Source organism: Staurois parvus, unplaced genomic scaffold (assembly GCF_062004578.1).
Source record: "Staurois parvus isolate SC_StPar_1 unplaced genomic scaffold, SC_StPar_1.0 ptg000165l, whole genome shotgun sequence".
NCBI lineage: Eukaryota > Metazoa > Chordata > Amphibia > Anura > Ranidae > Staurois > Staurois parvus.
Genome location: NW_028317961.1, coordinates 9,914,883 through 9,940,670, shown reverse-complemented (window position 1 = coordinate 9,940,670; position 25,788 = coordinate 9,914,883). Strand labels below are relative to the sequence as shown.

The following is a 25,788-nucleotide window of genomic DNA, read 5'->3' as shown; positions in this document are numbered from 1 at the left end:
TAACACTGAGCTACTCTGATGACGTATGTAAAAAGAAATAGAAAATGTTAAAATCATTTTTATAACAATTTTATATATTTTTACATACTGTCACCAGCCATTATTCCTGATCACACCACACCAGTAATATGATGACTCTGTACTGCACTTGCGACAGTATGTCTAAAAAAAAAAATAAAAATAAAAATAAATGATTTGACTTCATTTTCCAAAAAGTTGTGACATAAGTTTACAATTTCAAAAAACTTGCCATGCCTCTTACTAAATACCTTGGACTGTCTACTTTTCAAAAAGGGGTCATTGAAGGAAGGGGGGGGGGGTTGGTATCTGTACAGTCCTGGCATTTTAGTGCCTCAAGAAATGAGATGCATATATATTTCACAGACAGATTTGTGTTATTTTCACCAAAGAAAAGTAGCAGACTACATTTTGCCCTAAATTTATGAAGAAAGATTATTTGTTTGCAAAACCCTAAAAAAAGTTGTTTTTGTTTTTCAAAATATTCAGTCATTTTTTGTATATATATAACAAAAAAATAAAAGCAGTGGTGATTAACCGGTTGCCCACCAGCCACAGTACATTTACTGTGGCAGGGCGGTACCGCTGTGCAAAATCCCGTGTATATATACCTGATTTTGCATATTGGGTAGGGGGCATGCGTCCGCCCTACTCGCGCCGCCGATCACGGGTGTCAATCTCCGGGTCCAGGCCGGTGATTACCCGCCGGAGCCCGACGATTACCGGCAATCGCTTACAGAGGACGGCTGCAATGTTTACACTGCAGCTCACCTCCCTGTCAGTTTCCAGCACACTGTTCCGGAGAGGAGAGCTTAGCTTTCCAGATCCGTGTGTTCCTGTGAAGAACACACCCCCTGCCCCCTAGTGAGACACTCCCCTCACACAGTTAACCCTTTGCCTCCAAAAGTTAACCCCTTCCTCCCCAGTGCCATTAGTACAGTGTCGGTGGGTTTTTTTTTTTCCACTGATCACTATTGGTGTCACTGGGGATGTCAGTGACACCAAGTCAGTTCCGCCTCAGTGTCAGAATGTCCGTCGCAGTCCCACCATAAGTCGCTGATCACCGCCATTATTAGTATAAAAAAAAAATCCCAGTATCTATACCGCCGTTTTGTAAACGCTATAACTTTCACGTAAACCAATTAATTTACACGTATTGGGATTTTTTTTTTTTAGCAAAGACGTTGCAGAATACATTTTTGTCCTAAATTTATGATGAAATTTGATTTTTACATTTTTTTCCTGGACATGTTTTATAGCAAAAAATCCAAAATATTGTTTTTTTACTAAAAAATTGTCGGACTTTTTTTTTATAGCGCAAAAAATAAAAATCTTACAGGCAATCAAATACCACCGAAAGAAAGCTCAATTTGTGGGGAAAAAGATGTAAATTTCATTTGGGTGCAGTATTGCCTGACTGCGCAATTGTCAGTTAAAGTAACGCAGCACTGTAACACAAACCGTTTCTGTAACCGCTTCCTGACCGCCCTATAGCCGAAATACTGCTACAGGGCGGCAAGGGTGCGCAAAATCATACACGTGTTTGTGTATATATAATATGTATATGTGATTCACGCTCTGGTGGTTTTCACTCCCCTCCCAGATAGCGTCAGATTGCCCGTCCATATACCAGTCATCACATTTAACCCCTTGATTGCCAGGAACACGCTCATACACAGTAAACTTCCATTGCTAGTATAGTGTCTGAACGGATCAATATCTTTGATCAGATCAGCACTATACCAGCGTTCACATTAGTATAGTGTCCCCAAAAATGCAACGTTAGCGGGATCAGCCCCGGCACCTGCCACCACCTGCGTTTTAGCCCCTACGCTTACCCCCCCCTTCTCCCCCAGCAAGTGCAGTGTCAGTAGGTCACTGTCACTTGATACATTGCACACACAACTGCAGTGTTGGCAGAATCAGGCCTGATCTCTCAGCACTTGCCGGAAATTGTGTTGACTCTGATATGCAGCAGAGTGCCAGTAGTAGTGCCATGCTATCTTTTTGGTGAACTGGTGAGCACCAGCGACCTAGTACATCCTGGTCTTTCACATACCTCTTAGATTGTAAGCTCCAAGGAGCAGGGCCCTCCTAACCCTCTTGTATTGAACTGTATTGTTGCTGTATTGTCTCCCATTATTTTGTAAAAAACTGTTGGCACTATATAAATCCTGTATAATAATAATACCAGCACTACAGTACTATGTGGCGAGTCCCATAAGTGCAGTACAAGCTGGTGCGGTGGCGAGCACAAGTATTGTCCCGCAACCACCAAGAATTCGCACACAGGCCTGTAGAGCCCCTAGTGTCCTTCCGGATGTGCTTGCAAATCCCGATTGGCAGCCCACAAATTCTGCCACACCCGTACTTCCCCCATTCACTGCCCAACCCGGAATTCAGGTGGAAATAGCAATTTTAACTCCTCCCCTTGATTTTTTTGAAGCAGTTTTTCACGGAAGATCTGATTGCATTGATTGTGCATCAAAGCAATTTATATGCACAACGATTTATCACCGCCAACCCAAATTCAAACCTTGCCAGCCCATTCGCTTGGAAACCCATTACGGTTTCCGAATTTATGTTTTTGTTGGGCCTAACCCTCAACATAGGCATTATAAATAAAAATTAATTGCGGTTGTATTTGTCCACAGACCCAATTCATCATATGCTGTGTTCTCTGCTGCCATGGCCAGGCATCGATATGAAAGTATAATGTGTTTTATATATTTCAACGATAATACACTGTCATCCTCGGGGTGACCCTGAATTTGACCGGCTCCACAAAATTCAGCCCCACGCAAATCGCCGTAACCAAAAATTTGCAGATGTCTATACTCCCCAGCAAAACATCTGCGTTGAAGAGTCCCTCATTAATTTTTCTTGCCGTCCTGCATACAAACAATTTCTCCCCAGCAAGAGTGCCAGATATGGGGTGAAGATGTAGAAGACCTGCGAGAGGGCAACGGGCTATACATGTTAGTTTCGGATTTACGAGGGAAATGATAGTCACGTGGAGCCCCCTGGATGCCCAGACTACATGGGGAGTAGTGGCAAGATAGTTTGGGACTTGGTGTCATCCTTTTCCCATATGGGGTACCACTTATACGTGGACAATTTTTATTCAAGCGTGCCACTATTTAGACATTTGTACAATCTTGGAACTGGCGCATGTGGCACTGTGACCTAATGTGTGCCCACCAATAGAATGCAGTGGGCACACAGTGGGTGGATGCAGGGTGGTATATTCTAATATCGGGCATACCATACACTATTTTTTTTTTTTTTTTTTCTGGCAGAGATTTCTTCTCTCTTTTTCATTCAGCCCACAGGCTGCATACAAAAAAAAAACAGCATATATACCCAACAAGGATCAGTGATGTACTGGTACATCACTGGACTTTGAATGGTTATACCAGGATGATGCCTACAGCTGCAGGCATCATCCTGGTATCATTTTTTTTCAGCCAGTGATCGGCTTTCATGTAAAAGCAATCCTAGTGGCTAATAAGCTGCAGGATTGCTGTTACAAGCAGCGGGAGATGATGCTCCCCCGCTGCCTTCCACGGCCTTCTCGGGCAGTCCCGTGCCATCGGGGGAACCTGAGAATGAAGCCGGTATTTCTGCCAGCTGACAATAGAGCTGATTGGAGACCAGAATGGCGCCAATCATCTCTACAGCCTAAGAAATCGGAAGCTAAGAGCATGTAATCACTTCAGTTTTGCAGGATATAAACGGCGCCATTTGTAAATTGGGAAAGCATCTGTAGCATCCACCATTTTATTCACTAGGGTGTTTGCTTTAAAAAAAAAAAATATGTTTTGGGGGTTTAAATTAATTTCCTAGCAAAAAATACAGATTTTTTTCATGTGAACAAAAAGTGTTAGTAAAGGATTTATCTTCAGGTGGTTAGAAGAGTGAATGATGTGTGGCATAAACTTCTAATGTTGGGCCATTAAATGTCCCCACCCTCCAAAATGACCCCTTTTTGGAAAGTAGATACCCCAAACTATTTGCTGAGAGGCATGTTGAATTAATAGAAGAATTTATTTTTTTGCCACAAGTTTTTGGAAAGTTTTTTCTTTTTTTTTTTACACAAAATTGTCACTTAAACGATTTACTGCTGACGCATGCCATGGGTATATGTGGACTTACTCCCCAAAATACCTTCTGCTACTTCTCCTGAGTATGGGGGTACCACATGTGAGAGACATTTTGGCAGTCTAGCCAAGTACAGGACCCCAAAATCCAATAAGCACCTTCAGGCTTTTAAAGGGCTTTATTTCCTCATTACACTTCCTGACTACCTATCACAGTTTCAGAGGCCCTGAAATTCCAGGATAGCACCAAACCCCCCCAAATGACCCCTTTTTGGAAATTAGACACCCCGAGGAATTTGATAAGAAGCATGGTGAGTATTTTGCAGATCTCGTTTGTTGCCAAAAGTTTTTGAAAAATTAAGAAAAAAACCCAAAAACATTTTTCTTTTCTATTTTTATATTTCAAAACCTTGTGAGAAAAAATGAGATCTGCAAAATACTCACCATGCCTCTTTTTAAATTCCTTGGAGTCTACTTTTCCAAAAAGGGGTAATTTGGGGGGGGGGGGTTTAATGCTATCCTGACATTTCAGGGCCTTTGAAAGCTTGAAGATGCTTAAACTTCCTCATTTCACTTCCTCACTACTCATCAGTTTCAAAGTGGTCATTGGATTTCAGGCTCTTGTATGTGGCTAGGCTCCCAAAAAGTCTCACCCATGTGGTATCCCCATACTCAGTAGAAGTATTTTATTATTATTATTATTATTATTATACAGTATATAGCGCCAAAGGGTTTGCTCAGCGCTGAACAATAGCAAGGGGGACAGAACATGAGACAAGACAGAAACAATACAATACACGAGGGGTTCGAGGGCCCTGCTCTTTCGAGCTTATAATCTAGGAGGGAGGGGAAAGTGGTACAGGAGGAAAGTAGCAGAATGTATGGGGTGTAATTCCACATAAACCTATGCCTTGTTCGAGAAAAATCCTAAATCTTCCATGGACTCAATATGCCTCTCTGCTGATAGCTTAGGGTGTCTACTTTCCGAAAAGGGGTCATTTGGGGGGGTTTGTACTATCCTGGTATTATAGCACCTCAAGAAATGTGATAAGCAGTCAGAAAGTAAAAGCGGTGTAAATTCCTTTATCTATACCATAGTTTGTAGATGCTATAACTTTCACACAAAGCAATCAGTATACACTTATTGGAATGTTTTTAACCAAAAACATGTAGCAGAATACATTTTGGCCTAAATTTATGACGAAATTTTAGTTTTTTTGGATAATTTTTATGACGGAAATGAGAAAATATCGGGTTTTTTTTTCAAAAACATTTTTTTGCTTAAACTTTTTTGTTTATAGTGTGAAAAATAAAAAGTGCACAGGTGATCAAATCACACCGAAAGAAAGCTCTATTTGTGTAAAAATGACGTATATTTCGTTTGGGTACAGCATTGCATGACCGCACAATTATCAGTTGAATTAGTGCAGCGCCGAGTAGCAAAAAGAGGGCTGGTCATTAAGGGGGGTTAATCCTCTGGAGAGCAAGTGGTTAAATACCACCAAAAGAAAGCTCTATTTGTGTGAAAAAAAATTATATAGATTTAATTTTGGTACAGTCCTGCATGACTGAGCAATTTCCAGTTGAAGTAGCACAGTGCTGAATCGAAAAAATGCCCTGGACATGAAGTGGGTAAAACCGAGGTCAAGTGGATTAAACATACCAAAAGGGGGCAAATGTAGTTTATTAAAGTTTTTATAGAAAATAATCTGGATTGTTCTAGATCAGCCTTTTTTAACCAGGGTGCTGTGGCAAAATGTCTTAAAATTGTCCAAAAATTGTGTTCAAGCAGGTGGTGGATTAAACCTGCCTTTTAGTTACACAAAGCCACAAGTTTTCACTGTGCACCACTACAACATTCCAGCCGCTGGAGTACTAACAATCTGATGTCGGTTGATAAGGGGTAACATCAGGTGTCTACACAGCATCCTTGTTTGCCCCCCTCCCCCCTTTGTCAGCACTGAGGTCACATTAGCAAATTGAGGGGGAGAAACTGGGGGATAAGAGAAACCATGAAATACTAGTCGGTACCAATGTGCAAAGGTATATTTACTTTGGGAGCATAAGTCACCTCTAACGTTGGGTGTACACCTTTTTATTTGGGTGCTTTCTAAAAATGAAGACCTTTAGCACCACCTTCTGGCCATTGTGATTACATTTGTGTGACATTTTTGTTTTCAGATTATATGGATATTTTAGGAGATTTTTGTACCTTCCAGTTTACACTAAGAAATTAATACTAGATTATTTGTGCATATAATGAATTGGTGCTTTTTTCCTTTTTGCTAAATTTGAATTACTGCTTCTGCAGTTTCGTCTCACAGCCTGCTTTGTGGAGGACAGACTGTTCTTTTTCAATAATAGATATAGTATTGTGAGTTTGTATTCCATTTTATTACCCCTGAAATTAATTAGGGTGTTTGCTTGTTTGTCTCATACCCCTGGTATGTATGGTAGTATACACCCCATGGAAATGTTGACTTTAACAAGCAAACTGTGGCTACAGATCATGATTATATACATGAACACATGACACACAAAAACTGACATTTACCACCATTTCAAGTCCATGAAATTATGATTGTGTTCCAGATTAGGTCCCTTTTTTAAACCTCAGATACTGTATCTACGATCTGGTATTCTCTTTTACTAGTGACGCACCTGGTGTCCGAACGGTAAGAATAAAAGAGCTCTCCAGAGAAAACAGATTGTTGATTGTTTGATAAGAAGGCTCACAGAAAAAAAAAATTTGGATACCTATGAGCCTGTCAAGGAATATAAGATACTTTTGATCCCTGATGTAATTTGTGATGAAATGCGTCAGGTGGAGCTTGGGCATACGTCAGCATGCATTCGTGTATTCTCGTGGCGATCTGGGTTGTGGGAACACATGGATGGTTTTAGACATACAGTGCTGTATTGATCTTGAAGCTTGTAAGTGCATTTCTTTGGCTTAATAAACCTTTTTAAATGATTTTACACTATGGAAGCTTTCTCATTGCATGCACAGCCACTTTTTTTGCCTGACAACGCATACATTGATGGTCAATACGGAGTTGGCGAACATTATTTGAGTCACATTTGGATGCTATGGAAGAGGCTGGAGCAGTTGCTTAAATAACATTCTTGAGCTGATTTTGACCACTCTATAACATAATGGTCAAATACATCCGGTAAGCCTTTTTTGAGCATGGAGTGAGCTGACATGTTTCACACGGATAACGTTTGGCCATCTAACAATTGAAGATTCACGTTTGCACCTTTTGATATACTTAATTTTTTGGAATTGGGAATCCCTTTTTATTTTAATTTTTATATCCTTTTCTACATTGCATTTCAAATAATTTGACATCTAGCTTTACAGATGGGCAGCTCTATTAATGTTTTAATGTATTCTTTTAGCGCCACACTTTTATATGCAGTTATTGTGCATTTTTTTGTTAAAATCCCGCATTCCTCTATAAGGAAACAAAACTGCAAGTGGCTTTATTTTAAAACAACTGATAATTTGTCCAGGACTGGCCAGTCCAGTAAATTCAGCCTTAGAGCTGACAAGTTAATGTTTGAAGAAGTCTCCAAGAACCCAAAATTTCATCAGGGGATCTTCAGGTAACTCTTTCAACAGTTGCAGTCAAAGTGAATGCATCTACAATAAGAAAGATTGCATCAATTTTAGTCTTTGAAGCATGCCAGGAAAAAGCCTTTGATGTAAAAAAAAAAAGAAAAAAGAATATCAATGCAAGACCATAGTTTGCCAATAAACGTGGACCAATTTCAGGCCATCAGGAACAATATGTTTTTGAATCATAAATCAAAAATAGTTTGTAACAGTTGACATGTTTGGCACAAACCAAAGACCATGTTGAAAAGGTAAAATCTCATACCAGGTGTGCGTCATGGTGAGAGAAATGTTATGGTTTGGGGTTCCTTTGCTACTTTGGTGGCTGAGAAGCTTGCAGTCTTTGAGTTAAGTATGAATTTGGCTGCAGAAACTCTCTGCTTCTGAGTAGCTTAGATCTTTGTTTGATGAGCTTACATCTGAGGAGTTGCAGTTCTCTGCTATAATAACCAAGTTAAAGGAGACTGTTTTTGCTTTCATTGTTGCTTTGCACACAACCCTGAAGCTAGGGGATCTGCTTGTTGCTTCAAGTGCTGCTTTCCTCCTAGGGTTGTATAGGGTCCCTAAAACTGCAATTACTTTACTTTTGCACCCACTTTCCCAGCTGTTTCTTTACAAAGATTGGAAGCACTCTAATAAGTTTGTTGCTCCCTCTAAGCACTTGACCTTCCATCTATTTGGTGAGGATTCCTTCAGAAGTCGTCTTTTTCCTTTTTTGATCCAGTTGTGTCTTGCCTTAACAAAGTGTGTAATAGCATCCTGCACCTGCTTTTATTGAGACAACCAACAAGTTAGACAATAAGTAACACAATTCTGGCCTTAATTTTGCTTTGTCAAACCATGTCTGACTGAAATCTCACCATCGCTGATGTTGACCTTCTGCTTTCTAAATTCGTAGAGCAGATGGCTGTGGCATCGATTGTGTCTGTGGCATAAATGTCAGCTATGATGGCTTACTTTGAGTCTACCACCTTATTTCTCGCTTGCCTCTTGTTGGTACATATGCGTAGGGTACTTTGGTTAAGGTGCTGGACTGTGAGAACTGTCTAAGAAGCGTTTGATCTGCATGGCCTTGAGGGACAGCACTTCTATAGACCCAGCGCTACATGTTCTCGTCAAAGGTGTTACTCATAGCAAGAGTGCTGTTCTTCCCCAGGTGAAGAAGCCTAAAGAGTAAATTTCAGCGTTGTCTGAGTGTTAAAAAGCATCTTTCGTTTCTCCACTCCCTCGACTTCTGCGTTTTGAGGCCCTTCAGGTTTGACTTCCCTACTACCCTCAAAGTCTGGCACTTCAAGTTTCTCAAATCCTCAGACATGCCTTTCTCTGCATGCAGGTGTGCCCCTACTTTCTAGAGTAGGGGGTTGTCTGTTATCCTTCACTGCTGCATTGACAGCTTGAATTCCAGATACCTGGGTGCAAGAAGCGGCTTCCCTGGGCTCCAATCTTAAGTTTGGTTCCCTGCGCCCTGCTCTCTTTCTAACTTCAAACTTTCCTCTGTATAGTCCAGAAGGCCTGACATTCTGAACAAAATGTCAGAGTCCCAATTTCTGCTGCAGAACGGTTTCAGCAGTATTACTCTAACCTGTTCCCAGTTTAAAAACCCAAAAAGGGGGATTTGTCCCATCCTGGACCCCTAAGCTTTGAATATTTGTTTGACCTCAAAAAAATCTAAATAGAATCAACAAGGTCTGTCATTACTTCCCCACCAGGAAGACTTCCTGGCTTCTGTAGACCTAAAAGATGATTTATTACATCTGCCCATCTTTGCAGTGCAATGCTTTCAGTGATTTTCTTTAGGGCCTTTAAGTCGGCCATAGGAGGTTTGAACCATGTGTCAATCTATCAACTTGGGTACAACCAGCCTGCCAGGTTTTCCATGTGATTATCGCTAGCAGCTGTTATAGCTTCTAGTAATAATCACTATCTTCCCGGCTCAGCGGGAGGGATATCCCTGTCAACACTGTTTGCAACCTGTGATTGCAGGAAAGAAATTCGCCTTACACCGTACATTGCGCTACACTACTTTCCTTACACTACCAGTTCCTACCCATTTCATCCGGTCTGTCTTCTGCACTTTGGGTGTTCACCAAGGTGCTGGTCCTGTTGTGTTCTCTGAGTAATCCCATTCTGGGATAAATGGATGACTTCCTGTTGAGGGAACAGTTGGTGAAGGCTTTGTTGGACAATGTTTTTCAGGTGTTACAGATGTTTGGGTAGATCCCGAACCCTCAGAAATCATCCTTAGACATGACCTATCACTTCCGGGTTTGGTCACTTTAACTGTCTTTTTGGAAGATTATCACAACTGATATTGGCTTGTTGGACTGGAGGAGGGGGGTGTTCTTGGATACCTTATCAGTGCAAGGGACATTGTCATCAGCTTTCCACCTGACATATCCATTACAGTGGCATACCTCAACAATCAGGAAGGAACCAGAACTCCTGCTGTGGCAAGAGAAGTAGAGGTGATCCTGTTCTGGAAAGCCAGGTCAGCCGTGTACATTCCAAGCATCGACATTTTAGCAGTAAGATTTCTTCCACTGGCAGTGTATTAAACTGAAAGAATGATCTGTATAACTGGAGATAGTCCAGGACCTGTGTGGGAGACCAGATGTGCCCCTCCTGGCCTCCAGGTTCAACAACAAACTGGATAGGTTTGTATCTAGGTGCAGGGATCCACTGGTGGAAGTAGTGGGTGCTCAGTTGGTTCTGTGGGATTAGTACACCCTAAACTGTGCCTTTCGTTGCTTGAAAATACTTCTTCGTCTGCTTCGCAGGTCCGAGATGGAGGGCATTCTGGTGAACCTTATCAGTACAGATTAGCCCGGGTGGATGTGGTATGCTACAAAAACGCCCAAAAGGGCACACACGCCTCGTGCATTACCGGGATACAAAATGTATTACTATAAAATGGTAACAAATGGATACTTGCAAACAAGACTGCATGGTAGGCTAATAGTAAAATGCTTTGGTATGGGATATCCGGGTCCCTTCCTGGAACCATCTGGTTGAAAAAGCTGATGAGTTTCGGGAGCTGAACTCCCTTCCACAGAGCTCTGGCTTTAGTAGCAGAGTTTGGCTGTTCCTCACCCAGTTTTAAACTTTTTTCACAGGAAGTTAATGACTGTGATTCAACCTCCATATGAAATTGATAATTAGCACCTGCTTGGTATAATTGGTTAATCATACACCTGACTCGAATCCTACAAAGTGTGCAAGTTAATGCTGGTTTGAGGTCAAAGGGTAATCATACCAAATATTGATATGATTTAGTGTTTTCTTCTGTTCGCTCACTTGCATTTAGTAAATTGATAAAAATAAACAATTAAAATATATATTTTTGAAAACATTCTTACTCTACAACATTTTCTTCTCCCCTGCCTAAAATTTGTGTGTGTGTGTGTGTGTGTGTGTGTGTGTGTGTGTGTGTGTGTGTGTGTGTGTGTGTGTGTGTGTGTGTGTGTGTGTGTGTGTGTGTGTGTGTGTGTGTGTGTGTGTGCGCAGTTGTTTTCAAAATAATAGCAATGTGTTGAAAATAGTGAATAAAGCTCAAAATCCTTCTAATAGCTTTTATTTCCATACACACAAATGCATTGGGAACACTACACATTCTATTCCAAATCAAAACATGAAGAGAAATATATCAAATGTGTGTTGTTCCTCTAAAAAAAGTGAAGAAAAGTGAATATTAGACTGTTCAAAAAAAATAGCAGTGTTTGTATTCTTCTTTACAAACTCAAACATTCACTATATAAACTGAAAAATGTTTGAAGATTTTGCTTTCCTTTGAATCACTTAATGAATATTTAGTTGTATAAGCACTGTTTCTGAGAACTGCTGTACATCTGTGTTGCATGGAGTCAACCAACTTCTGGCACCTGTGAACAGGTATTCCAGCCCAGGATGATTGGACTACATTCCACAGTTCTTCTCTATTTCTTGATTTTGCCTCAGCAACTGCATTTTTGATGTCACCCCACAAGTTTTCTATTGGATTAAGATCCGGGGATTGGGCTGGCCACTCCATAACGTCAATCTTGTTGGTCTGGAACCAAGATGTTGCACGTTTACTGGTGTGTTTGGGGTCGTTGTCTTGTTGGAACACCCATTTCAAGGGCATTTCCTCTTCAGCATAAGGCAGCATGACCTCTTCAAGTATTCTGATGTATTCAAACTGATCCATGATCTCTGGTATGCGATAAATAGGCCCAACACCGTAGTATGAGAAACATCCCCATATCATGATGCTTGCGCAGCCATGCTTCACTGTCTTCACAGTGTACTGTGGCTTGAAATTGGTGTTTGGGGGTCGTCTGACAAACTGTCTCCGGCCACTAGACCCAAAAAGAACAATCTTACTTTCATCAGTCCACAAAATGTTGCGCCATTTCTCTTTAGGCCAGTCAATGTGCTCTTTGGCAAATTGTAACCTCTTCAGCACGTCTTTTTTTCAACAGTGAGACTTAGCGGGGGGATTCTTGCAGATAGCTTGGCTTCACATAGGCGTCTTCTAATTGTAACAGTACTCACAGGGAACTTTAGACCTTCTTTGATCTTCCTGGAGCTGATTGTTGGCTGAGTCCTTGCCATTTTGGCTATTTTATCCATTCGAATGGTAGTTTTTCGCTTTCTTCCACGTCTTTCAGGTTTTGGTTGCCATTTTAAAGCATTTGCGATCATTTTAGCTGAGCAGCCTATCATTTTCTGCACTTCTTTATATGTTTTCCCCTCTCCAATCAACTTTTTAATCAAGGTACGCTGTTCTTCTGAACAATGTCTGGAACGACCCATTTTCCTCAGAATTTCAGAGAGAAATGCACTGTAACCAGCATGTACAACATTTGCTGCCTTCCTTCCTTAAATAAGCGCAATAATTGCCACCTGTTTTTCAAAGAATGAGTGACCTCACTAATAGAACTCTACACTGCTATTATTTTGAACATGCCCCTTTCAATTACACTGTTCAACAGGTAAAAAGTTTTGGGCATAAAATTAGCTAATCTTACATAATTTTGGGGTGCTGAAAACGAAAATGACCCTAAAAAATGTTGATTGGCTCTAGTTTCCATGATATATTCACCCATCTAATGACGTAAGCCATTCAAAATTATGATGCAACTTCAGCTGCATATTGTGCAATTGATACTGGTGACCAATAGAAAATTGCATGTATACTGAGATGATGCAATATTAGCCTTTAATTGCATCACTTCACTGCATAAAAGCTGCAGTATCTGTAGCTGATTGTAGTTCGACAGCGTCTTTACATTTCGTTTTATGCTTATATAGGCTACTCAGTAATGCCTCGAACTTGTGTGAATAAAGCAGATAATTTCTGCTATATCTGCGGTGAAATAACTTTTATCTCACAAAAAAGGAGGATAACAGGAATGATTAAGAAAGCCTACAACTTGTATTTTGGCTGCAAGATAGGAGACCAGGACAAGAGCTGGGCACCACATATATGCTGCAATTCTTGTGGGACGGCACTGGAGCAATGGTTGAATGGAAAAAAAGCATCTATGCCTTTCGCTGTGCCAATGATTTGGAGAGAGCCAACAGATCATGTTAGTAATTGTTACTTTTGTATGGTGCCTCCAATTGTAAAAGGGCTAAAAAGGAAGAAAAAGTTATCTGTGCACTATCCAAATATTCCATCGGCAATACGTCCAGCTCCTCATGGAGAGGGGCTACCAATTCCTAAAGCACCAGAATCCTTCGTGGTTGAGTCAAGTGAGAAAGAACCTGAAGCGTGTAGTCATCAACCGTCAACCTCACATGACCCAGACTTTCTTCCATCCACACCCACTGAACCACACCTCATTACACAAGTGGAATTGAGCGATCTTATCAGAGACCTGGATCTTCCCAAGAACAAGGCAGAGCTTTTGGGGTCAAGACTACAACAGTGGAATCTCCTAGCAAGTGATGTTCGTACGTCTTTCTACCGTCATCGTCAGAAAGATCTGATCCCATTCTTCGTCCAGGAAGGTGATATTGCTGTATGTAACAATGTTCATGGTTTAATCTCAGCCATCGGCGTATGCTATGATCCCGATGAGTGGAGGCTGTTCATTGATGCTTCAAAGGCGAGTCTTAAAGCTGTTTTGCTCCATAATGGCAATCAGCTGCCGTCAGTTCCAGTTGCTTACGCAGTTTCAATGAAAGAAACGTATGAAAACTTGAAAGAGCTTTTAAGGTGCATCAACTATGATGAACATCAATGGTCGATTTGTGGTGACCTGAAGGTGATTGCTATCCTACTTGGACTTCAAGGTGGATATACTAAGTACTGCTGCTTCCTCTGTGAGTGGGACAGTCGTGCGAGAGAAATGCACTATGCCAAAAGAGACTGGCCATTACGCCAGTCATTGCAGCCTGGAGAAAAAATGTTAACTATCCAGCACTTGTAGACAGCAATAAGATCTTATTACCTCCATTACACATCAAGTTGGGATTAATGAAAAACTTTGTTAAGGCAATGGACAAGAATAAAGCAGGTACCTGATTAGCAAATTTCCAGCACTTAGTGCTGCAAAAATAAATGAAGGAGTCTTTGTTGGGCCACAGATTCGTAAACTTATTCATGATGTTGCGTTTCTTTCTCTGTTGCGTGGAAAGGAAAAGGCTGCCTGGACAGCATTTGTATCGGTGACATCAAATTTTCTTGGAAACAATAAAACACCAGACTACAAGAAAGTGGTAGAAAAACTCATCCAGACTTACAGAAATCTGGGTTGCAACATGTCTCTAAAAATTCATTTTCTACATTCGCATCTGGATTTTTTCCCACCAAACTGTGGAGCAGTGAGTGATGAACACGGAGAGCGCTTCCATCAAGACATTGCAGCTATGGAAAGAAGATATCAAGGTAAATGGAGCCCATCAATGCTTGCTGACTATTGCTGGACAGTTGTAAGAGATAGCCCTTTCCTCGAATACAAGAGAAAAGCCAAGAAAAGCAAAACCGACACAAACTGAAGACAAAACTAGTGAGAATCCTAAGTATTAAAATTATTCAACTTAGCTTATGGCTATAATTTTTCTTGGTAATCCTATGCAATATATTATGCCATTTAGGCTTTGTTATGTAGTCAATATCACTTGCTTTATATTTGTGGAAAGACATCTATCTATATAATTATTGTGCATTATGTAGTCATTACGCCTATAGTAGAAAACTTTCCGTTTACAGAAAAACTAGAGCCAATTGACAAATTTCATTGTTATATTTGAACTCAGAATGTGAAATTCATTAAGAAATGGATCCTTTTGTTTCCAAAACTGGCAAAAAATAAAAATTTGAACAGCGTTAGCGATTCAATTACACAGAATCAGCAGCATGCATGTCATGACTGTTGGGTCTGTTGGATTTCTATTACTCTACTACACCTGCTAGTAAATTATTTGCCATGTAGAAATATTTCTACCAAAAAACAGTGATTGATCAGGTTAGTGATGTTTGACTATTATTTTGAACACAACTGTATGTGTAATATATATAATTTGTTTTTGTAGTCTCAGCTGCATATGGGGCTTAGAGAGGTGGGGGTAGAGAAACAGCAGTACATGGATCCTCCTAGTGAATTGCAGTGCAAATCTTTACATGTGTGGACAAGCAGGCTGTACTCTCAGCACCGCCAGAATTCTGACCACACTGGAAAGGAAGCACATGTCTTTATGCCTATCATGGTCAGTTTAAGACTGGCAGCATCACTAGGTATGTCACACAAAGGAAGTAATGCAAAGAGAACAAGATACTTTTTAACAAAAGTACATGGTACAACAGACCCATATCAGGAATATGAATTGTTAGGGTAACATACATTTCAACTCCAAGAAAAGGATTTTACGATTAATACTGAAGTCCTGTTTTTTCACATTAATGTAAAAAAAAGAGGCAGGAGCATGCATTTTGATTAGAGTGGATATATAAAGAAAATCTTTACAAATAATAATTATAAATGTCTGTGCAATTTATGTTTCATATGCCATTAGAGATTCTTAATAGTAAATAGCAGGCTAATGAATAGTCATGATTTTTGGTGTAGTATATGTCCATTTAATATAGAACTTCAGATGCAAATATGGCATGTTTAATAGAGGGCCTGCATATTGCGGTAAGTTAACATTCATGTATAACACCATTAAGCAGTATCTAACAAACATTCAAATGAATAATTTGTAACCGTAAAATTTGCCCTTTTTATATGGGAAAGAACCGACTTTTGACATCATGGTGACTGTAATTTACCAGATAATGTGTTATTTATGCAGATTTTCCATAAGGTTAGATTGAATAATGATCATATTCGCCTCAACAAACCTAAAACTTTCTACCAATATTTTGAGAAAAGTCAACAAATAATGTTGGAACCTCAACTTAGGCTGGCCGTACGTTATACAATTTTCTTATACAGTTTTCCCTTATATTTACCAGAAAGCATATAATATGAAGTCAAACCTAAACAACACTTTCAATTGTATCCAGTTAGGCAGGCCATTGCACTAAATAGTTGAAGGTAAATCTAAAGGAAATTGTAAGAAAATTGTATAATGTATGGCCAGCCTTACTTATTTTTATCTCTCATAGTTCTGTACCCACAGCCTGTAATGATGCATGATTTTTTTTTTTTTTTTTTAAACTAGAAAATGCCCTAAAGCACCCTTTTCTCTTAGAAAAATTACTGCTTCCTGGTCTACCACTCTAGTGCTCTATGCTGGTGGAGGTAAGACTAGAAAAATGAAGGTTGCTGGTACAGTGTTAAAATGTCTGCATATCTTTTCTTGTGACTTTAGCTGGGCTTTTAATGACAACTGTACCTTTTGGTACAGTTGTCCTTTAATCCGCTTCCCCCAACACTCGGTCTACCTGGACAAATACTTACCTTCCTCCTGGAACCATTGATCTTTGCTGTGCAGCTCTACCCGGTGCCTCACCACCTTTACTGTTCTTGGTGCATATGTACTGCACAGCCCCATTCATTCATAGATATAGTGTGTACTTGCACTATCAATCAGTCTCGTCTTGCAAAATCCTCAGTTAGTTATAGATGATTAAAAGTCTGCAGGCAACAGCTGTCAAAATCTATGGAGGAGTGTGTACATGAAGAATTTGGATGTCCTTACACTGATTTTTGCTTTTTTTTTTTTTTTTTTTTTCAAATAACCATTTTCCTTTTTAATGTGTTTTAGAAAATTTGAGAACATGTTATAGATAACCATTTTTTGTAACTTCCTAAACTAAGTTTTAGGACATTTAATTCAGTTACTTTTTGTTAATGCCTTCTCTGCGTGAATTTTAGTAACTTATCTCTGTAATGAAGTAGGCAGTTAACTTTCACCTTTCTTGAGGTTAACTTTTTTTTTGTAGCTTGTAATTTTTTTTACTGCTTTCCTCTTTGAAAACCCCAAATGTTCTTTGAATATTGAAGCCAAAATGTTCTGTGTTGATGATGTACAGGCAGACTGAAACCATGTTTGCTTGTAAATGTTCAAAGGGCAGCTTGGAAAACCCCGTCCACGTTCAAGATCAATCCCTATTTCTCAGCAACAAAATGTTTAATTTCTTAAATCTTTTGCCATATCCTCTAATTAAAAGTGCCATTTCATCAGCTTTCTAAGTGCGGTTGTTTGACTTGCTGTGCTAGTCGAATGCAAAGGGGGAGCTGCAATTGCAGTTACAGCTGCAGTAAAGACTTTTGTCAGTATAAAAGCCACTGTGTAAATGTGCAAACCTTTTTTTTTTTTTTTGTTTTGTTTTTTTTCTAATAATTTGCTTGGAGCATTCTCACTATTGGGGCACTCCGTCTAGATTTATTTTATGCATGTCAAGGAACATGACGCTTGTGATGGATCTAGGCAGTAAAGCAAGAACTGGTTTCAGTTTGCCCTGGAAGACTGTACAGTCCTTGCACAACAAGATGGGTAAATCTAAATGGTTTTCTTGGTTAACTGTGTTATGTGTGTGTGTGTAATAAGTGTTGGCGTATGACTTTTACATGAAAAACTGTCCCTTTTGAAGTCTCTATAGGGGTCACAGTAAGTATCCATTCTGCGCAGTTTGCCAGAAGGATTTGCAAATTTGGCTTACAAACTCTTTTCATGCTAATAAGAAAAATTAGTGCAATTAGCTAAAGGAAACTACTCACCAATAACCCTTGACGGAGAAAAATATAGATACTGTACAGTACATATGACTTTCTGAATGTATACAGTTTACCAAACTTGGTAAAGCTGAATTCTATGCCGGTATAAAATAAACAAATGAAAAAAAGCTCCTTAATCCATAACACCTAATTAAAGAATTATTGTGATAGCTTGTGATTTACTATTACACTGATTGCTAACTGTACAACCCACTCCTGTACTTTCTCCTCTTGAATGGAGAAAAATATACATTGGGGGGGAGATTTACTAAAACTGGTGCATACAGAATCTGGTGCAGCTGTGCATAGTAATCAGTTCTAACTTCAGCTTGTTCAATTAAAGGATAAGTTCACCTTTTGGAATATGTTACATGCTCCACCAGTTTAGGGTGGAACATAGTTACATAGTCTAGCTGAAAAAAGACAAACATCCATCCAGTTGAACCATAGAAAAAAAAAAGAAAGAAAAAGTTATAATACTATACCCACAGTTGATCCAGAGGAAGGCAAAAAAACCCCAGCAAAGCATTATTCCATTTGCTCCTGCTGGGAAAAAAATTCCTTCCTGATCTCCCGAGAACTGTCCAATAAAATTTACCACCAAATGAAGGCCCAATCCTGAAAACATATAATTCTCCTGGCTACCTTTTTTTTTAAGTTTTTGCAAAGAAATGTACAGTTTTAGTGACACATGCAAAAGATGCAAAACTGGGGTCCAGCATTAATATTTATTTGTAGCATTCTCATTAGGGGTTAGTTTGAGCGTAATTTTACTAAAATTTGACATTTAATAAACAGTTGTGATAATATCATGTGACATAAAATTTTAACTGCCAGCAATTTATTCTACATAGGCTCTTCTTTCAGAAAATTTATAGTGTTTGGGAATTAGAAGTAATCTTTAGTTGTAAAATAGGATTTTTTTTTAAAGTGTCCGCAAAAAAAGGCAGTGAAAGTGTTAAATTTCAGTTGATAAAGTTTGCCGGAAGCTACCCGGCTTACCTCTTGGATGGATGGATTTCCTGTCAGTACAGGTATTACTTTGTGCAGCAGACAATCTACATTTCTCTTTTTTTTTTTTTTCTTTTTTCTTTTTTTTCTGCCCCCTTTTTTATGTTCGCGTTTGTTAGCTGGATTGCCTGTCCCTCAGTTGGAACTAGTTTTGGACATCTTGATGGTCGAAAACTTTGTGTCCCTCAATGGATGAGAAAATAGGATTTTTTATTTTGTTATCCTTTTCACCATAATATCCATTCAGGGACAAAGGTCAAACCCCTTTGTGCTTTATGATCATGTTCTCGGTACTGCTTGCTACAAAACGAAGAAGGCATGCTGGTGGTAGGAGGGGCTTATCCTGGGTTGGTCTATAGGTTTTCATTTGCCAGTATCCAGTCCTCCTGTAGGAAGTAGTATAATCAAAATGTGAAAGACTGTGTCCCTTAGTGGACTCCAAGAAAAGGAATTTACAGTAAATACAAAAATCCTATGTTATCATATCATTCTTAACAGATAACAGTGCTGCATAGATCTTTATTTTCACCTTTTTTGTTTCTTGCCTGCTGGCAGTTTTTTTAAAATGAAATTCAGTATTCACATTACAATCTGTGCCAATTCACATATTGGATGCGGTTTGAACCAACATGACATGACGTGAAATAACATTGCTTCCTATGGTGCTTGTTCACATATGCAATTTTGCCAATACTATTGAGACACCCCTCCAAATCATTGGATTCAGGTGTGTAAAATCAAGCACTTAGGCATGTAGACTGCTTTTACAAACATTTGTGAAAGAATGGGTCGCTCTCAGGAACTGAATATAAGTGTGGTACTGTGATACCGAAGTCCATCCGTGAAATTTCCTTGCTATTAAATATTCCGCAGTCAACTGTTAGTGGTATTATAACAAAGTGGAAGCAACTGGGAACAGAAACTCCGCCACAAAGTGGTAGGCCAAGTAAAATAACAGAGAGGGGTCAGTGCATGCTGAAGCGCACAGTGCGCAGAAGTTGCAAACTGTCTGTAGTCAATAGCTAAAGACCTCCAAACTTCTGTGACCTTCAGACTAGCACAACAACAGTGCGTAGAGAGCTTCATGGAACTGGTTTCCATGGCTGAGCAGCTTTATCCAATTCTTACATCACCAAGTGTAATGCAAAGCGGCGGATGAAGTTGTGTAAAGCATGTTGACACTGGACTCTCAAGTAGTGGATGCTTCTCTGTCTGCCAATCCAATGGACGTGTCTGGGCTTGGCGGTTGCCAGGAGAACAGAACTTGCCTGACTGCATTGTGCCAAGTGTAAAGTTTGGTGGAGGGGGATTATGGTGTGGAGTTGCTTTTCAGGGGTTAGGCTTGGCCCCTTAGTGCGCCAGCATACCAAGACATTTTGGACAATTTCATGCTCCCAACTTTGTGAGAACAGTTTGGGATGGCCCCTTCCTGTTCCAACATGACTGCGCACCAGTGCACAAAGCAAGGTCCATGAAGACATGGATGAGCGAGTTTGGGGTGGAGGAACGTGACTGACCTGCACAGAGTCCTCACCTCAACCCGATAGAATACCTTTGGGATGAATTAGAGCAGAAACTGTGAGCCAGGCCTTCTCGTCCGACATCAGTGCCTGACCTCACAAATGTGCTTCTGGAAGAATGGTCAAACATTCCCATAGACACACTCCTAAACCTTGTGGACAGCCTTCCCAGAAGAGTTGAAGCTGTTTTAGATGCAAAGGGTGGGGCCAACTCAATACTGAACCCTACAGACTAAGACTGGGATGTCATTAATTTTGTGTGTGTGTAAAGGCAGGCGTCCCAATATTTTTGGCAATATAGTGTATGTCCGGTGCACTGGCAGTGCTGATTTAGTGCAAATTGCAAGAGAATCATGTCTGATTTCTGAGCAGTGCAGTCTGGTTCAGGTGCAGATTACAGGCTGTTGACCTCTATGGAAACCGTTCCTAAACCTCACATGTCATCAGTTGTGAACCGGATCTAAACCTGTCCTGAACCTGAAGTAAACCTGACCTGAACCACTGAACAACTACTGTATCAATTATCTCTGAAACCAGAGCTTCATTATGCACTGCACATGTGTGAATCAGAATCAAGTTTATTATTCTTGAACTACAGCTGACATTTTTTAAGGGCTTGTTTGCACTGCAGTCTCCACATTCAGGGCTTATTCACACTAGAATGTTGTGTGGGGAAACCTGTGTTCCGTGCTGGTTTCCCACACCACATTCAAATCACATTGCCCTTATGATCTGTAGCGAGTTTCAGTGCAAAGTTAACGATACCCAAAACACAGGTTGCAAACACAGTAAGAGCCATTACTGCAGTGATTTTTGCTAGCTTCCAGGTCCAGTGCCCAGCGGCTGTCCTGCTTAGTGGACACAAACAGTTGCCCATTCCGCAAGGGTGCCATTCAGTCCAGTATTCTGTAAGGGGCATCACCACCCACCTCTCCACCTTGTCCAGTGAGCATTTGGTTAGATAATTTAAAGTATTCTCTGAATGGCACCTATACCAAGCGAGTGAATCTCTGTGTTCACTAAGTAGCAGGGCAGCAGCTTGGCACAGGACCTGCAAGCCAGTGACAATCACTGTAGTGGTGTCTACTGCAGTGATTTCCAGATTCCATGAGGATTGACCAGGTTTGGCAGATGTATACATCCAAGTTGGACCAATGTTACTATACAACAACTTCACCTTTATGTACTTAAGGTTAGAGAATGTGAAAAAGTCTCTTTAAAAAATGTGTTTCAGAAGATGGGTTTTGTGTATAAAATTTGCATACTTTTTGCCATCTTTTGTGCTGAAAGCTGTTTTTGTATTGTGCCTATATGTGTCCACTGAAATTCTGCGGTTTTGTTCTTACCTGAAACAAATTTCTAACATCTGTAACCACAAAGTTTAACCTGAGCAGCGATTGATGATGTGGTTTATGAATTCTTGTCTAGTCAAAAGAGACTTGAGAAACGGTTATATATTTTTTTTCTCATGGAATTATACGTTGCTGCCTTTTCTGTTTTGCAGTAAGTCTAGGAAACAAAACCTTGACCTTATTTACAGTGGATGAGAAACAAATAAGCAGAAACTGCTGTAAGATTGATAAGATACTTTGTAATGACAAAGTTGTTTCATTAAATGCTTAATCATTATCTTTTCTATTTTACACAGTTTTTAGTAAAATGGTTTCCAGGCATATGTTTTTAATAGCATTTAACCTGGTGCTCAGCTTGTTAAAAGAAAAAAAAATAATAAACACAGTTCTAGCTGCCATTTGGAGGTGTTCCCCCGCAGTACAAACTGTTCTGGGTCTTGCAGTATGTGCAGTACCCCAGTAGACTGAGAACAGTACTGTGAATTCAGGGCATCGTGGAAGTAACCACAGAACCCTTCATTCACAGTGTGTTAATACAGAGAGCAGCTCTGGCCTCATCACATAAGTAATGCTCTCTTTATTATGGAGGACCACAAACCAGTGGGCAGCGTGTCACTTGACCAGCTTGATATAATTACTGAAAAAAAGGTGATTGGTTGTACTAAAGAAGAATGTAGACTGCAAAACCTTCAGTAAATCTGTAAAGTTGGGGTGTTGGGGCAAGGTGGCGTGAGCAAAGAGTAGAGTTTAAAGCTGTTTTCTATGACTACAGTTCTTTGCATTTTTTTTTTACTCACTTGGATAGCCAACACTCTGCCCTGAATATCTTCACGTGTATTTCTGGATCTACAGTGTTTCTGATGATTTCTGGGAGCCTTCAACCAGAAAAGAAGTGAAGGGGAGCTGCTAAGTAGGACCAGATGTACGACGTGGAGAAATCATGTGGGAGCATGGAATAAGGTAAGTATTCCTCTACTATACAAGTTCCCTAAAAAAGCTGTTAAACCCTTGCTATACTGGGTAGTGGAGGCACATAATATTTTACTGCTGACTGGAGTTCAGCTTTAAAGGGCCACGTGCAATTGTTTCTTAAGGTTCTTCTTACCCCCCTAACCCTGAAGTCAATACAGTATTTGGATGCAACTACAGATCGTAAAAGGCAGTGTGTTTTAGACGTGGTGCTGGAAACGTGCACAGAACTGGCTTTTCCTGCACTGCATTTTGGTGGGAACTGGCTTTCAATGTTTCAAAAAAACCCCCAAAAAACTTATGAGAGAGAACTGTATTTCTACTGGTGATGGTAAGAGTAGATTTTTGGATGCTAACTATATAGAGAAAAGAATATTCATATTTATCTTATTTATCTGATTTATCTGTAATAGTCCTAAACATAAACCCAAATATAATATATAATGGCTTTAAAGGAATGTAGTCTAGGCCTCTGTCTCATTTTGCTCAGCAGTTTTGTATCCCCAGAAAAATAATTCCTTACACACTTTTATATAAGTACATGTAGTCTACTCAGAGGAGCAGAGTACCTGTATGCACTTTTATTTTACATGCTCGTATGCTGGAAAACGTCTGAAACTGTGGCCAGACAGATAAAAAAAAAGGTAAAGGATGTGTGGCAAGAGCCCAGCCCTGCTTGTGGTTCAGTAGAAATTATTAACTAGGCAGCCTCTAACCTAAAAAACCAGCTGTGGTTAAAATCTCAACTAGCATATACAATTGAAAAGTTATCAGCAATCAAGGGTCTGCCCGTACAGTACACGGGTTCTTTTCTTGAATAAAATCTTAGAGTTTATTTAGTTTCAATACATTTTTATTGAAGGTTTTGAACATACATAGGGGTAGAGCAGTACAAAATAATAATGCAAAGTTCAATACTACCTATTGAGAATTGTTACAAACTCGCCCTTCTCACAAAGTAAAAGTTTCATAGAGCAAAGATGGTACATGTTAATGTCCCCTGGGTCTCAATTATCAGTGAGACCCCATTCACAGTTAAGCGACTTGTCACGCGACTTTAAACATCAGAGTTGCATGACAAGTTATATCCCATTTTTTCCAATGATAACCATTCATGTATGCACGACTTAAAGTTGCAGCGACTTCAAAGTAGTTCATGCATTACTTTGGTGTTACTGTCGTGCAACTTCAGGGCCATGGACTTCACATTTAATCCTCGAAAGTTACATGAAAGTCGTACCTGATTTTTTTTTTTACATGCAACAGTGGGTCCAACATTGCAGAGGGACAAGTCGCATACAAGTTGCACTCCAAAGTCTCGCAACTTTGGAGTCGTACAAGTGTGAATGGTGCCTAATCTAACTGTATTCCCTAAGGTGGACAAAAAAAAAAGGGAGCGGACTTGATGACCACTCTGTCTTTTTCTGCTGTCACTTTTTTGTGTTTCTATATAGGTAGGAAAAGTATACCTTAACCTCCCTGTGCAAGCTAGTCAGAACATGAAAGTGAGGAGCTAAAGTAGAAGAGTACGAAATGTTAGGGAGTAAGACGGTTCTAAATAAAAAAAGAGTAATGGTGGGAGGGTTCCCTGCTACCATATCATTTAGGTTAGTGACTAATTCATCAAAGGTCCAATAAGTTATGATAATAGTCAGATGGGAGGCAATGATTGATCCAGAATGTCCAGATCCATTTGAACTCAGATGCTGTGTGTTTGAAAACAGCTGCCATTTTCTCATTGAGGAATTTATTTTCTGTTTCATTTGGCCACCTGAGTCTTGATTCAAATGGCTGAGTTTGACTGTTGACTTAGCAAATATCTTGAAATATCTGTGTAGCAACCATCCACACAGAAATGAACGCGATCATCCATTTTGCTCCAAACCCCTCCATATTGTATCTCTCACTCCCAAATCAGTTTTCCTCATCCCCCCTTCCTCTCTGTTGAGTGACATGTGGTCTGTTTGATGACAGAGATCACAGGCAGCAAACTCATTGGGAGGGTATCATGGCTATAAACCTCACTAGCTGGTGCCCCTCTGTCTATGAAACTCTTGCTAGCGAAGGGCTTGGAAAGCCATAAACCGAACCCTCACCGAGCTTCAAAAGACATTTCAGGGGGTCGTAAAAACAGACTTGCATTTAAAAATTCACTTTTCCATATAATTTTATTTCTTCAAAGAGGACATAATTACATATACATGAAGCCCATATTCGGACGGCTCACATTAAGACCAGTCTCTTGGTATATTACACCCCCTATCTGACATATACAGGAGAGTAGAAAATTATATCTCCTGAACCATTCAAGCAGATGTCATATTTCATATCTAACCATTCAGCAGATGTGTCTGCATGTTAATCTACTAGTGGCAAGGCTGCTAAAACTCTCCTAGCTTATATTATGGTTCATAAGTTATGAACCATAATATAAGCTAGGAGAATTTTTGGTCATAGCTTGGGTCTTCACCTACAACTCCCTCCCCAAATGAGGCGATTGGTTTACTGCTCCAGGGAGACACCCTGTGGAGTTGCTAGAAAAAGCTAAGCTGAGTTGTAGGAAGTTGAAGAATCTCCTTTTTAACATCGGAACTAACAGTGGGAGATAAAAGCATCCTTTTGGCTCTGAAACTTGGAAGCTGCTTAAACCAAGACTGACTGGCAAGTACTTTATCTAAATTAATTTCTGTTATCTCTTTGCTGTGCTATTGATTTCTGTGTGTGTGTGTGTATATGTATATGTATATATATATATATATATATATATATATATATATATATATATATAGGCTACATCTTTTTCTGTAAATATTTTTACTGCACCCTTTTGACCTTTTTAGTAATAAATGTTACTTTCTGAAAGTGTTGAACTGTTTCTAAAGCTCTTTAATGCAAACTAAAGCAATCCTTCCTCTGAAGAGCGCTACTGTGTGTGTTTAAACCTCTGTATAACCTGCCTGCGGTAACAGTGGTATACAGACGATTATTCAAACATCATAGTGTTCTTGCTGATATTGCCGAGTTTCCTCTTTCTCTGTACAAAAAGGAGGT

General features: G+C 39.8%; 1 protein-coding gene across 1 annotated transcript in view; it reads left to right on the top strand.

The window, feature by feature from the left end:
- The window catches only part of HBS1L (HBS1 like translational GTPase), a 132,830-nt gene that overhangs the window by 52,533 nt on the left and 54,509 nt on the right, over positions 1-25,788 (top strand). The gene's annotated exons all lie outside the window — the stretch shown is intronic.